Consider the following 13,173-nt stretch of genomic DNA (forward strand, 5'->3'; position numbering starts at 1 on the left):
ATTGTCTTATATTACCAGAGACTATGAAAAAATTATTTACTTTAATATGGCTCTACCCCAACCCTTATCACTCTGATTTTGACAAGGTCAACCATATAAGCAGACTAGAATTCAAGGAAAGTCTACTAAAATTGGAAGAACACACACATACAGATCGTTAAAATGCTCCCAGCAGAACTTGCTCTTTCAACAAGCTGAATTTATAATGCCTAGGATCATTTGTGATAACATTCCTTAGTTTCTAGAGCATGCTCTGTCAAGCTGGGGCTCCTCTTCCAGAGCTTGGAACATTTCTTTTTAAAAAGTAATTCACTGCTTAGCATTTTTAACAATCCATTGCTTGACATTCAATATTTGAAGAGAATGGCAACTTGCTTTATCAAGTTATTTAGCTGATTTTTTACCTTTAATTATCAAATGGCTTTTTCAAAACAATATGTTTTTTAAAAAAATTATAGAATGAGTGGTGAGATCACCACTTTTTAATTGAGAAACACTTGTTACTGCATTCAAGAGGTAACTGGACAACTATCTGTCAGATCTCCTAAGGTTTGGCTGCAGGTGTGTGGGGGGGGGGGAGTAGCAGGAGATCTGCTTTGATTTGTATTCCTGCATTAAGCAGGGAGTTGGACTCGATGGCCTTATAGGCCCCTCCTGACTCAATTATTCTATGATTCCGAGGTTCTATTCCTAAAACATAATTTCAGGGGACCTCGTTCTCTTTCTTGTACATTTTAACTGCATACTTTAAAAACACAAAAATAGTAAGAAATTCTCACAAATGATGTTTCAGGAATAATGAGTAAATATTACTCGTTAAACTGAGTAAGTGATTATGTCCCCACAGTGACATCACTTTTCACAACTGCTAATCCCTCTTCATCCCAAAAGTAAGAAGTTAACAATGCAACACATTACTTCCACATTCTGATACCTAGCAATTAAGAACCTTAAACAAGTTCTGGATTCACTAAAGTCTCATGCTATACACATTACATTCCACAACCAACAACCTGAATTCATTCAGACCCCTTATAATACCATACCATGATATATGTATGAACCCTTAATTAACAAGGAACATTCTTGGCAACAGTTACAGCCTAAAGATCTCCTCCCCTCAGAAAAAGATATGAAAAAAACAACAACAAAATTTGAAATAAATTTTATGTAAACCGCTCAGAGTAGACACGTTCTAGATGGGCGGTATATAAGTTTAATAAATAAATAAATATACATACAAGGCATAATTCCAAAATAACGAGTGATGTGAAGGAAAGCTTCCAGGCCATAAAGCATCAGAAGACAAGGACAATTACAAAGAATGACCCCTTATAGGGAATATTGATATTACATAGCTACAACTACCTCTATTTCTGAAAACAGACACCTCTTCTTGAACAAATTAAATAAATGGTGAAGAGCCCTGTTTTGACACAGAGCAGATTTCAAAGAGACTAACTATTAGACTGAGAAAACAGCTATCTTTGAGGCCCAAGAATAGTTGCCTCTGTCAGATGTCCAAGTAAGCTGGCACCAGGACCAGGAATACTATTTACCCAGACATGTATAGATAGGGAATTTGGGGGGGGGGGGGGGGAGAGCACTGACCCTGATTATCAATGTAACTGGAAACTATAGGTGATCCACAAAGAGCAGTCAAGTATATCCTAAGACAGCAAACCTTTATGTTCCTGATTGCCCAAACTGAAAAAGAATAAAAACAAAACAAAACAAAAAAACAGCGGGCGGTGTGCCGCTGCGGCAGAACTGGAACCAGTGTTGGCAGAACTGGAAGTGGCGGCGGAAGGGCAATCCCTGGTGCCTTGAGACCCCACTCCGGATCTGCCGCCAGAACCAGCTGCTCCGGATCCTGACCCACCGCCTGTCGAAGCACCAGCACTGCAGCTGCAGCCGCCTCCTGAGGTTTGGCTGCGGGGGTGGGGGGGGATCCTGCAACTTTTGGCTTGCGTGCCCGCAGACAGGGCTCTGTGTGTCAGCTGTGACACACGTGCCATAGTTTCACCATCACTGTCCTAAGAGAATGAAACATTTTTTAAAAATTTATAAACATTTCTAAAAGCATTTAAAATATTTATAAAATTTAGATATTTTGAAATGTTTTTAGAATTGATTTTAATCTTCATTCATGTTTAATTGTTTTTAACAGAATGTAATGCTATATAATGTTTTGAAGTTTTTACCCTGTTTCCCCAAAAATAAGACCGGGTCTTATATTAATTTTTGTTTCAAAAAACGCATTAGGGCTTATTTTCAGGGGATGTTTTATTTGTTTTCATGTACAACAATCTACATTTATTCAAATACAGTCATGAAATCTTCTTCTGGTTGCTGCACGATGGTGGAGGGCGGAGTTTCACTTAACTAGGGCTTATTTTCAGGTTAGGTCTTATTTTAGGGGAAACAGGGTATTGTACAGTTTTACGAGAGAAAGAGAGAGGGAGAGAGAGAGAAGATGTCATAGGTCATCTTTGCAAGACATTGTAAAAAGCAGAAGCAATCAGACAAGACACGTCACTATCAATTATAGAAGCATGTCTAAACTGTATCTTAATCCTAATCAGATACATTGCAAACATATGTATCTATAAGAAACAATAATCTTAAACACAAATGAGTAGCTTTTGTATTCTCAAGGATCAGGGAAGGGTCAGTTAGATTATTTTGCCACCTGATACATAGACCAACATGGCACTGGATTCCCAGTCCACAAACAGAAACTGATAACTTTTCTATTTTTTCAATAATTGCCTGGACAAAACATTTTTATGAAGCATGGGAGCAAAACTTCAACATGCATTGCTAAAATGTGAGGGAAATATAACTGTATATTTTTCTATCACTAATCATAACACAGTTTACTAGACTGGGGAAGGATGAAACTTATTCAAATCAGATTAATTCTTTTAAATGTAAGTTTAATTTATTTAGCAACTATTTTGAAAGTTTCATATAAACTGAAATGACCAAGTACTTTCTTTGTTCATCATCCACCTGTGAGTTTATTCTCCCATCCATTTGCATCTAAAATTGAAGGGAAACATCAGCTGTGTTTTTCTTCCTTTCAATTTTAGATGTAAATGGATTGGAGAGTTTGATGGGGACACGTTGTATTGGGAGTTTAGTGTTGTTCTGATGTGCCATCAAGTTGGAACTGACTTACAGCCACCCTAATAGGGCTTTCAAGGCGAGTGAGACATCCGAGGAGTGGTTTTACCTGTTCCACATCCTCAATGAACTTCTATGGTTGAATGGGGATTCAAACGCAGGCATCCTCAGTCTTTGTCCATGACTACATCCACTATGCCACAGTGGGTATCTCTTATGTATGTAGACACAGCAACATTTACCTCTAAACATTTACAAGGACATATGCCTTAATCCAACTGATAGTCCAAATGGAATCTACTCATTCAATCAATGGATCTTACCTATGTGTTGGCTCATCATTCAGCAATACTACAAAATGTAAAATGAACCCTGATGGATTAGACCAAATTAATATCTAGTTCATTACTGCACTGACACAGCAGCCAACGACATAGGTCTGAGAATTTCACAATTAAGACATGACAACAACAGTACCCTTTTGTTTGTGTTCCTTGACAACTAACATTAAATGGCAACCTGCCTCTGGTTTTGGACATAATATATAGCCACTGTGACAGTCATTCCTGTATTGCAGTGGTTCCCAATCTTGGGTAACTCAGATGTTCTTGTTCTACAACTTTCAGGAACCACAAACAGCACTGCTGGTGGTGAAGGCTTCTCAGAACTGCAGCTCAAGAACACACCAGTTACCACTGCGGTATAGGTTGTAAAATGTTTAAATAGAACAGAAAATGTAACCTCCTCAGAGTGAGTTATTGTCCAATGAAAACCTCATTTTTTGAAACATATGAAACTTGATCAGACAAATAAATGAGAGTTTTCTGTTCAGAACACGGTAATAGAATGGAACTGACAGAAAAAAGTCTTATCTTAATGTGCCCAAATGTTGCATTCCACAGTACTTGTGCATAGCATATCCATGCAGGTGCAAAAATGTGCTAAAAAACTGAGGCTGGGAGGGCGACAGAATGGGAAGAAAAAGTATTTAAATGTTAATATTCTGAAGCCAAGCTAGGCCTCATGATTAATCATTTTAGCAAACGAGGCGTTTTCCGACATCTTTAGGGCATTTTACCACACCCTAAAACTGAAATGCATCATCAAAATCATCTCCTCCAGGGCCTCCAGGTGAGAAGAGAACCAGAGATGATCACACAATGGGAAAACATTCAGATGAACATACAACACAAACAAAATCTGTATTCACACACCTCCAAGTACCTTAATCTTCAAATATACTCCAGTACTTAATAATATTTGGAATGAAGCATTGCACCAAGAATACTGATGGAACAAAGAGGAACTGTATGGATGTACTAATTTGTATTATTCTCAAGAAATCCTCCTACAATTGAGAAGCAGCTTTATTTCTGAATGGTGTTTCCCTTACTTAAATGAAACTTTTCATCCTAAACCATAAAGCATTTCCATGCAATACTTTTTCTTATCATAAGCTGTTCTGTATGCAAACCTATGTTTTTATTTCCAAGGGCAGTTTCATTCATTCTCATGAAGAACCACTGTTCCGATCTGAATTTTCTTCACACACCACCTCATTTTCCTACACAAAAAGCTATGTGAGAATAGGAGAAAAGCTAGCATTGTTGCCGTGTGTGTGTGCATGCACGCACGTGCATGTCTGTGTGTTATAGTCAAATATATTTTTCACTGTTAGTCACTGAAGAAAAATGCAGTTTGCTTTACATTAAACATTCATTAAGGGCTAACTTTCTGATTTCATAAATAGCATCAGTTGCTGTACATTTATAGGGACTTAGCACTATTGGTATATGAGTAAACCTCAGCATGCTCCTATACAGCATGATTACAATTAGTATATATCTGAGATATTGGATCCCTAAGTAGGAGTGGTGCTTTAACAGGGGTCACAAGTGGGAGCTGCAACAAAATATTGTACTACATACTGCAGTGAGGACCAGTGTGGTGTAGTCATGGACAGAATGGCTGGGTTCAAATCCTGCTTGGCCTTGAAAACTCCCAGCAGGATGGCAGTGGTTAAAAACACTCCTTAAATATCTTATGTACTGTATCTTGAAAAAGCTGTTAGGGTTGCCATAAGCTGGATGTGACTTGAAGACATCTAACATAACGTCTCCTATAGAGTATGCCGTGTTCCTGTTGTTCCAGCTATCAGGCAAAATCTCTCTCTCTCTCTCTCTCTCTCTCTCTCTCTCTCTCTCTGTGTGTGTGTGTGTGTGTGTGTGTGTGTGTGTGTGTGTTATTGCACACACCACTAAATGCCTGAGTGCAAGCCATTTTCAGTAATTACTATGTAGGCCTGAGTTAGGTTTCACAAGGAAGTACAGAAAAGTTGCAAGAGAATGAGGAAAAAGCTACTGGGTATGTTTCTCTCAACCATGCTCTTGGTTCCTGCTGCTATTCCTCCTTAATAAGTATCTAGAATTAACTCCCACTCCTCAACTTGTCCAACCGGTTCTACTTTGGCATGCAAGAATGAGCAAATATCAGAATGTACCTTTCTTGTCAGCTCTTTTAAAACAAGACCAAGAAACTGTCACTGTTAAAAGAGGGAGGGGGGAGGTCTGAAGACAAAGACATTCAGCATATGGGGTTGGAAATGAACTGCAAATCACCTCACTTTCATTCTCCTATTGCATGTAACCCGACTGCAGACTTCAATGCATACAAAAACTGTTAGTATCCAGTATTTATAGGGTTTAAGGAGGAACAAAATACTACTACTGTGCCCAGGTATTTCATGACAGCCATAACAAAAATGAAGAGGCTGTCAGGAGTAACTGACAAGAGTGAAGTGTGCATGTTAACTGCTTGTTTGTACCATATAGAATTAATGCATGCCATTATTGATAGTCCAATTCACACATTACATTTTGTTTTAAAGTGTTCACCTAAAACCCTTTTGTATGCTTAATTTAAGCATGACGAAGCACCCATCTCTCCCTTTCATGCATACACTCTGGCAATGGCTCCCTGTAAAGGGCACTACAACTCAAACTTTTTTTAATTAAATGCTGGCTGGGGAATTCTGGGACCTGTAGTCCAACCTGGAAATGTTTCCAAGCTCTGCTATAATTAAATAGCACAGCTTTATGTGGTTTCCTAATGACTTTTACACAACATGATAATGTATTCTTCACTTTCTATAAGGTGCATGCAAGAAAATCTAGGTTTCTGCTAGGCATTAACATATTTCAAACCAAAAAGTATCTGATAACATTCCCTCAACATTCTTGCAAAAATCCTGCATTAAATCTTCTGTTTCAGTTGAACATAGAAAGAAACTGTACTTGCAATGAAGTTTAGAATGCAACATAAGGCATCTTTTCATGTTATTATTTAATTGGCCAAAAATTTTAAACAATTTAGTACACAGCAATTCAAGAAATGCCTCCAATGTTATCGTCTTGCCTAACATCAACCTGGCGTTTGTTTTCTGGACATGCTGGCTACAAATCCCATCATCCCTACCCAGCGGTAATTTTGGCTGGGGCTGATGGGTGTTGCAGTCCAAAGCATTAGCAGGGCACCAGACTGGTGAAGATTGTTCTACCAATCTAGCACTAATCAGCTGCTATCAGCCCCAGTGTAAGGCTGTAGCACACAAAACTTTAATCTAGCCCAGAAGAAGTTGCTTCATCCTAGAACACTTCTCTAAGGCAGCGGACCCAACCTTTTTGGTATTGCGGACCGTTTGGGGGTGTGTGGGGTTCGTGCGTGGGGGGGCCTCCCCCTACCCGTGGGTGGGTGTGCTGAACTCGTGGGTGGACGTGTCGCACTCGCGGGCGCACACCCCTCCACAAGCACGATACGCCCACCATGCGTGCATGGGCAGGCAGGCAGGTGGAGATCCATCTCTGTGGCCCAGCTCCAGGAAGCCCACAGACTGGCACCGGGCTGCAGACCGGGGGTTGGGGAACCCTGCTCTAAGGCCAGCAAAGAGCGACCTGGATTGTGGCACTGTTTCTCCACTTGTCTATCATCATGAAAAATGGGGACGAGACTAAGGAGGAATACTGCAACAAAACAGAAGACTGGTTAAGAAACACTGCATCCATTCTACATGATCGCTCAAATAGACTGCACCATCTCCGTGTCCTCAGATTCTAAGGGTATGAACATATCTATCTTCTGTTCAGATTGCAGACTCTAGGGATGTAACTATAACAGGAGGGCCATGGCCTAGTAGGTTTTGCAAGGTCAAACAGTCTCTGACCAAGGCCAATGCACAGCATGTCCTCAACAATGTGCAAGCTCCCAGATGCTAATTCCTGTCTACACTCTGCACCTGAACTTGTGTTTAAGACTCTGAGAGGATGTGAGGTGCAAATTATAGGGGGAAATGACGATTCGAGCAATACGCTTCATGGGACAAAGGGAGAGAAGACGACAATGCAGAAGAGTCCACACAAGAAAAATCATCTCAGAATCATGAATTTCACCCTGAAAGGGAGAATGTTTTTAAAAAGTATGCACAAACACATGCATGAAGGTCACTGCAAGTCTTGTTCCTCTGCCAATGCCCCACTGCATAGAAGTGACATAAATCTGAACAGCAGTTATGTCAGTGTTATAAGTACTAACAGATGGCTGATGAAGGATGCATATTATCTTTCAATCGTTAGCCTTAAATGCAAAGACAGAACTGAAAACAAGACAAACTGAGGGTGGCTTTTCTTTTTTTCTTTTTAACTGCTCTAAGAGTAAACTGGTAAGTAAAAGAGTTGGGCCAGAACTGAGTCCAATCAATTTTGATTCCTAGTTTAAAATGTATGAAGGGCCAATGGACCCCTCAAACATCTTCATCACCATCCTGAACTTTCACTTGCAATCTCCACTAGGCCTGCAACCTTATCTCTACAACCTTGAAAGCTATAAACAGACATTCTTAGGATTCTGTTGAGTAGCACCTTACAAACAACACAAACTAGCCTGGGGCTACTCAGATTTTACATGTTTAGCTTAATGCATCTATTCAGCTATCAAAATCCTTTCTTTCTCCTTTTTCCACTTCTGCATTCTCTGAAACTAGAAGGTATACAACATCACATACACACACCACATACTCTTAAGGGGTACACTCCCAGGAAGGCTACAGTTCATGACTTCACTCTATGTAAAAACATACATGAGCAACATCCTTTGCAAGCAAATACATGAGTTATAAAACTCTGTTCAATATTATTTTCCACAAGTGCTGGAATAACAAATATCAGAGGCTACTGCAGAAAAGAGCAAATTGAGTGGGCTGTTAATCAACAAAGATTCAAAGGATTCCATCAAGACCAGGCAGAGCATGACTCCAACTTGGTTTAATAAATCTTGGAGTACACCTGAAACAAATTTTCCAGACATACAAAAGAGCAAGAAGGCTGATTACTAAACTGCGAGAAAAATGGATGTACAAACAGCATGTGCACAGAAAAAGTAACGAAAGGGCGGTCAGAGAGTACAGATGGTGCACAACGATTAAGAGGTCCAGGTTGGAGCATGCAGGAGTGTGTGCTAAAAGGACATCCTGTTTAAAGTCTGTTTCATAAGAACTGGTGCAAGAGGCAAAATTGAACACGTGGGAAATGAGAGAGAATGCACAGTAATGCAAAAGAATCCCAAAGGGGCACATGCACAGTGAGGTTTTTCCGATGCCACTCAGAAGGGAAAGGCAACAGATTATTAGCATTCCTGCAGCATTCCCATTCATTACAATGGAACTCAGTCAGGAAAATTTCCTGAAGGACTGTGCTCTACCTCCTTCATGATCATGGCTGAGAAGATAATTGACTTTGGGAAGATAAAAGACTGTAGCACTGAGATCATGTCTAAATCATCCATTTTTTTAACAAAATGAATTTTACATGGAAGATTGAAAGATTTGCTTCCCTTTTAAAATGATCTTGCAGAGAAATGAATAATAAAGACACCTGATGCTCCAGCATATTGGTAGATTTTTAAAAGACTTTGACAAAAAGTATTCTTGCAGGACTTTCTCCGTGGTTATGCAACACCTAAGCAAGGGAAGATAGGCTGTCCCCACCTACCCACTGGAGTTTCTTTGGCCTGTAGGTAAATTACCTTTTCATTTAGGCAATTTTTCAGCAGTGGACTAGCTGCTGAGAAAGGGGCTTTGAACACATAAGTTCTGCATGTTTTAAAATCCATCTCCTTTTAAAATTTCCTTTAGTTCAATTGTGTTTTAATATTATCATTTTTCTTAACTGTGTTTCAATACCTACTGTATATTTTAAAATCTTCTCCTCTTTTTAATATTGCTGTGAACTTTCTTGGTTGTCAGTTTTGGGAGAAAGGCAGAACATAAATAGAACAAATAACATTTTAAATGCTGACATGATGCCTTCTGCCTGAGTTTATGGATTCACAAAATCAATCTATCAATCTATCAATCTATCAGTCTATCAGTCTATCAGTCTATCAATCAATCAATCAATCAATCAATCAATCAATCAATCAATCAATCAATCAATCAATCAATCAATCAATCTATCTATCTATCTATCTATCTATCTATCTATCTATCTATCTATCTATCTATCTAATTTATAACCTGCCTATCTGGTCAATTGCAACCACTCTAGGCGGCTTACAACACACACTATAAAAACAATTAGACCTATAGCATAGCACATAACATAATTTGCATAAATAAAAAGAAATAATTTCCCCCCCCAAAGATGGCAAGAAACAGGGTATATTATAACAGAATAGGAAAGGAAGAATAATTAGGAATTATTTATTTATTTATTTATTTATTTATTTATTTATTTATTTATTTAATTTATATGCCGCCCACTCTGCCCAGAGGTCTCTGGGCGGCTTACAATAATTAAAATTCAATACAATAAAATGATTAAAATACAATTAAAATACAATTAAAATTGCCATCATCAGGACCCACAGTTGTTATTTCAATTAAAAGCCTTCTGGAAGGCTTAACTGGAAGGGGGGAAGGCCTGCCTAAACATCCATGTTTTCAGTTGTTTCTTGAAAATACCCAGCGAGGGAGCTGCGCGAATCTCAGGAGGTAAGTTGTTCCAGAGGCGAGGAGCCACCGCCGAGAAGGCCCAGTTTCTTGTTTTTTTCCTTCCGGGCCTCCCTCGGCGTCAGGCTCCTCAATCTCACTTCCTGACTCGCGAGAGTGACACGGATAGAACTGGGTGGGAGTAAGCGTTCCGCCAAGTATCGAGGCCCTAATCCGTTTAGGGCTTTAAACATAAGCATCAAAACTTTGAAGTCAACGCGGAACCGAATGGGCAGCCAATGCAACGTGGCCAGAATAGGAGAAATGTGATGGTATCTTCTCGCTCCACTCAGGAGTCTGGCCGCTGCATTCTGCACCACTTGGAGTTTCCGTGCCAGCCTCAAAGGTAGCTCCACGTAGAGCGTAATCTTGAGATTACGAGTGCGTGGACCAAGGTGGTGAGCGCTCCCACATCGAGATAGGGTCGCAGCCAGGCTATCCGCCAGAGATGGAAAAAGGCGGTGCGGACCACTGACGCCACCTGAGTCTCCATGGAGAGCGCCGGGTCCAGATGGATCCTCAGACTGCAAAACCCACTCTTTGCGGCAAGAGTCACCCCCCAAAACGAAAGGAAGTCACCCAAGCCGCCAACGGTGGGGGCACCCACCCTCAGGACCTCCATCTTGTCCGGGTTCAGCTTCAGCCCATTCTCCTGCATCCACTCCAGTACAGTCCCCAGGCAGCGCTGAAGGGACAGGACGGCATCATCTGCAGTTGGTGAAAAGGAGATGTAGAGCTGGGTGTCATCCGCATACTGATGACACGATGCCCCACACCCCCTGATGACCTCACCCAGCGGCCTCATGAAGATATTAAACAGCATTGGGGAGATAATCGACCCCTGTGGAACCCCACAATTGAGACTCCACGGAGCCGAGACACTCCCAAAGCTGTACTCTCTGGGGCCGGTCCTCCAAGAAGGAACGGAGCCAGGTAAGCGCCAGGCAATGAATTCACAGCTTGGAGAGCCTCTTCAGGAGGATACCGTGGTCGACGGTATCAAAGGCCGCAGAGATGTCGAGAAGGACTAACAGAGAAGTTTTTCCCCTGTCAGCCTCCCTCAATAGGTCATCGTATAGGGCGACCAATACAGTCTCTGTACCGTGGCGAGGCCTGAAGCCCGACTGAAATGGATCTAGGGCATCCGCTTCTTCCAAGAGAGCCTGAAGCTGGTTGGCCACCACCCTCTCCACCACTTTGCTCATGAAAGAAACATTGGCGACGGGCCTATAATTGCCAATTTCGTCCGCCGCCAAACTAGGTTTCTTTCTTATGGGCCTAATGAGTGTCTCCTTGAGGGCAGAAGGAAACCTGTCCTCAAGGAAAGACCCATTTATTATTGCAGTGGCCCATTCTGTTGTTATTGGCCTGGCTGCTTTGATTAGCCAGGCCGGGCAAGGGTCAAGGGAGGAGGAGGTGGCTCGACAGCGGTCAAGCACCTTGGCCACAGAATCAGGCGTGACAGGCTGAAAGGTGTCGAAGGTTACCGGGCAAGACAGAGCGCTGGACATCTCTGCTCGACTCACTGTGTTCAAAAAAGGAGAGAGGTCCCGGCGGATGGCCTCCACTTTAGATTTTAAAAAGGCTGCAAACTGGTCAGGTGAGAAACTTGGGGGAGGCCTATCACCAGGACCAGTTCCGGATACAGAATAACTCCGCCTGCTGGTTGGACGCTTCGCTTATCTGGTTAGCGAAGTAAGTTCGACAAGCAGCCTTTGCCTTGGACAGGTAAAGGTTAGTTGCGACCCTGACAGCTATCCAATTATAATCCGTCGGGTTCTTCCTCCACCTACGCTCTAGCCTTCTCCTATGTCGCTTCAGAGCTTGGAGCTCCTGGTTAAACCAGGGCGCCGGGCGGGTTCTGCGATAGAGAGGGCGTTTAGGCACGATTGTGTCTACGGCCCTGGTGGCAGCTGTGGACCAGCTGTCAACCAGAGCGTCGACAGGAGCGCTAGCTAGGTCAGCCGTAACACCTCTCATGGCATCCTGGAATCCAACCGGATCCAGTAGCCTTCGAGGGCAGACCATAACAATAGGTCCCTGCTCCCTGCGAGGGGAGAGAGCCACGGAGATGTTACATTTTACCAGATGGTGATCTGACCATGACAAGGGGAATGACACGAGGTTGGTCACCACCAGACCAATCAGAACTGAAGAGTCTTAGAGACTGTGAAGTTAGTCCACCACTTGGTCAACTCTCTGGGCCTTAATCTGGCCACAAAATCCACAGCTGGAACCGAGCCTCTACTTGATAGCTCCCAGTCAGGGAGACTCCACCCACTTTGTACTATTTTTTAAATTATTCTTATTCTTGCAGAATTTTTAAAAAGCTGGGGAAGGAAACAGTAGTGGTTTAGGTATCTGGCTGCAGAGCCAGAGGTTGGGAATTTGATTCCCCACTGTGCCTCCTTGACAGGGGATGGACTTGATGATCCACAGGGTCCCTTCCCACTCTGCAGTTCTAAGATGTTGTTGCTGATGACTATGATGGAGGAAGAAGGACCTATATTTCTTGCCTAATTAGGTTAAGGGTAAAAGAACATACTAAAAGGAGGTACTGAAACAGCAGGTGTAGTATTGCTACAGGCATGCATTTCACCATAGCAAAAAGCGAACAATCCCCCAGAAGACCTTCATTTTGCAACCTGTACCATTAATAGAATTTTAATGCCTTCTCTCTAGGGGCCTATTAAGATGAAGCAAGCTCTGGTGGACAATGGGATTAATATTCAGACCACTAGGCTTAAAATCCCCTACTGCATCATCAGGAAAATATCTGGAGATACAAACAGGATGGTGCAACAGAGACCCTGCCTTGCCTATAAGTTGGACAGGGGTACCCAAGACTTCTTACAATGTTAAATCATGACAGGTCTTCTAGCGCAATACCTTTATGAGAATACTGCAGCTTCTCGCTGGCCCGTTTTTTCTAAAAGCAAAGCACATTCTACCATCCGTGTATTCAACTGGTGGTGGTAAAAGCAATGCTAGCTCATTACTAAACA

At 41.9% G+C, this 13,173-nt stretch overlaps 1 protein-coding gene across 5 annotated transcripts in view; it reads right to left on the bottom strand.

Annotated features, from left to right (window-relative positions):
* The window catches only part of RREB1 (ras responsive element binding protein 1), a 66,036-nt gene that overhangs the window by 39,247 nt on the left and 13,616 nt on the right, over positions 1 to 13,173 (bottom strand). The window lies entirely within an intron of this gene.

Source organism: Pogona vitticeps, chromosome 4 (assembly GCF_051106095.1).
Source record: "Pogona vitticeps strain Pit_001003342236 chromosome 4, PviZW2.1, whole genome shotgun sequence".
NCBI classification, from domain to species: Eukaryota; Metazoa; Chordata; class Lepidosauria; order Squamata; family Agamidae; genus Pogona; species Pogona vitticeps.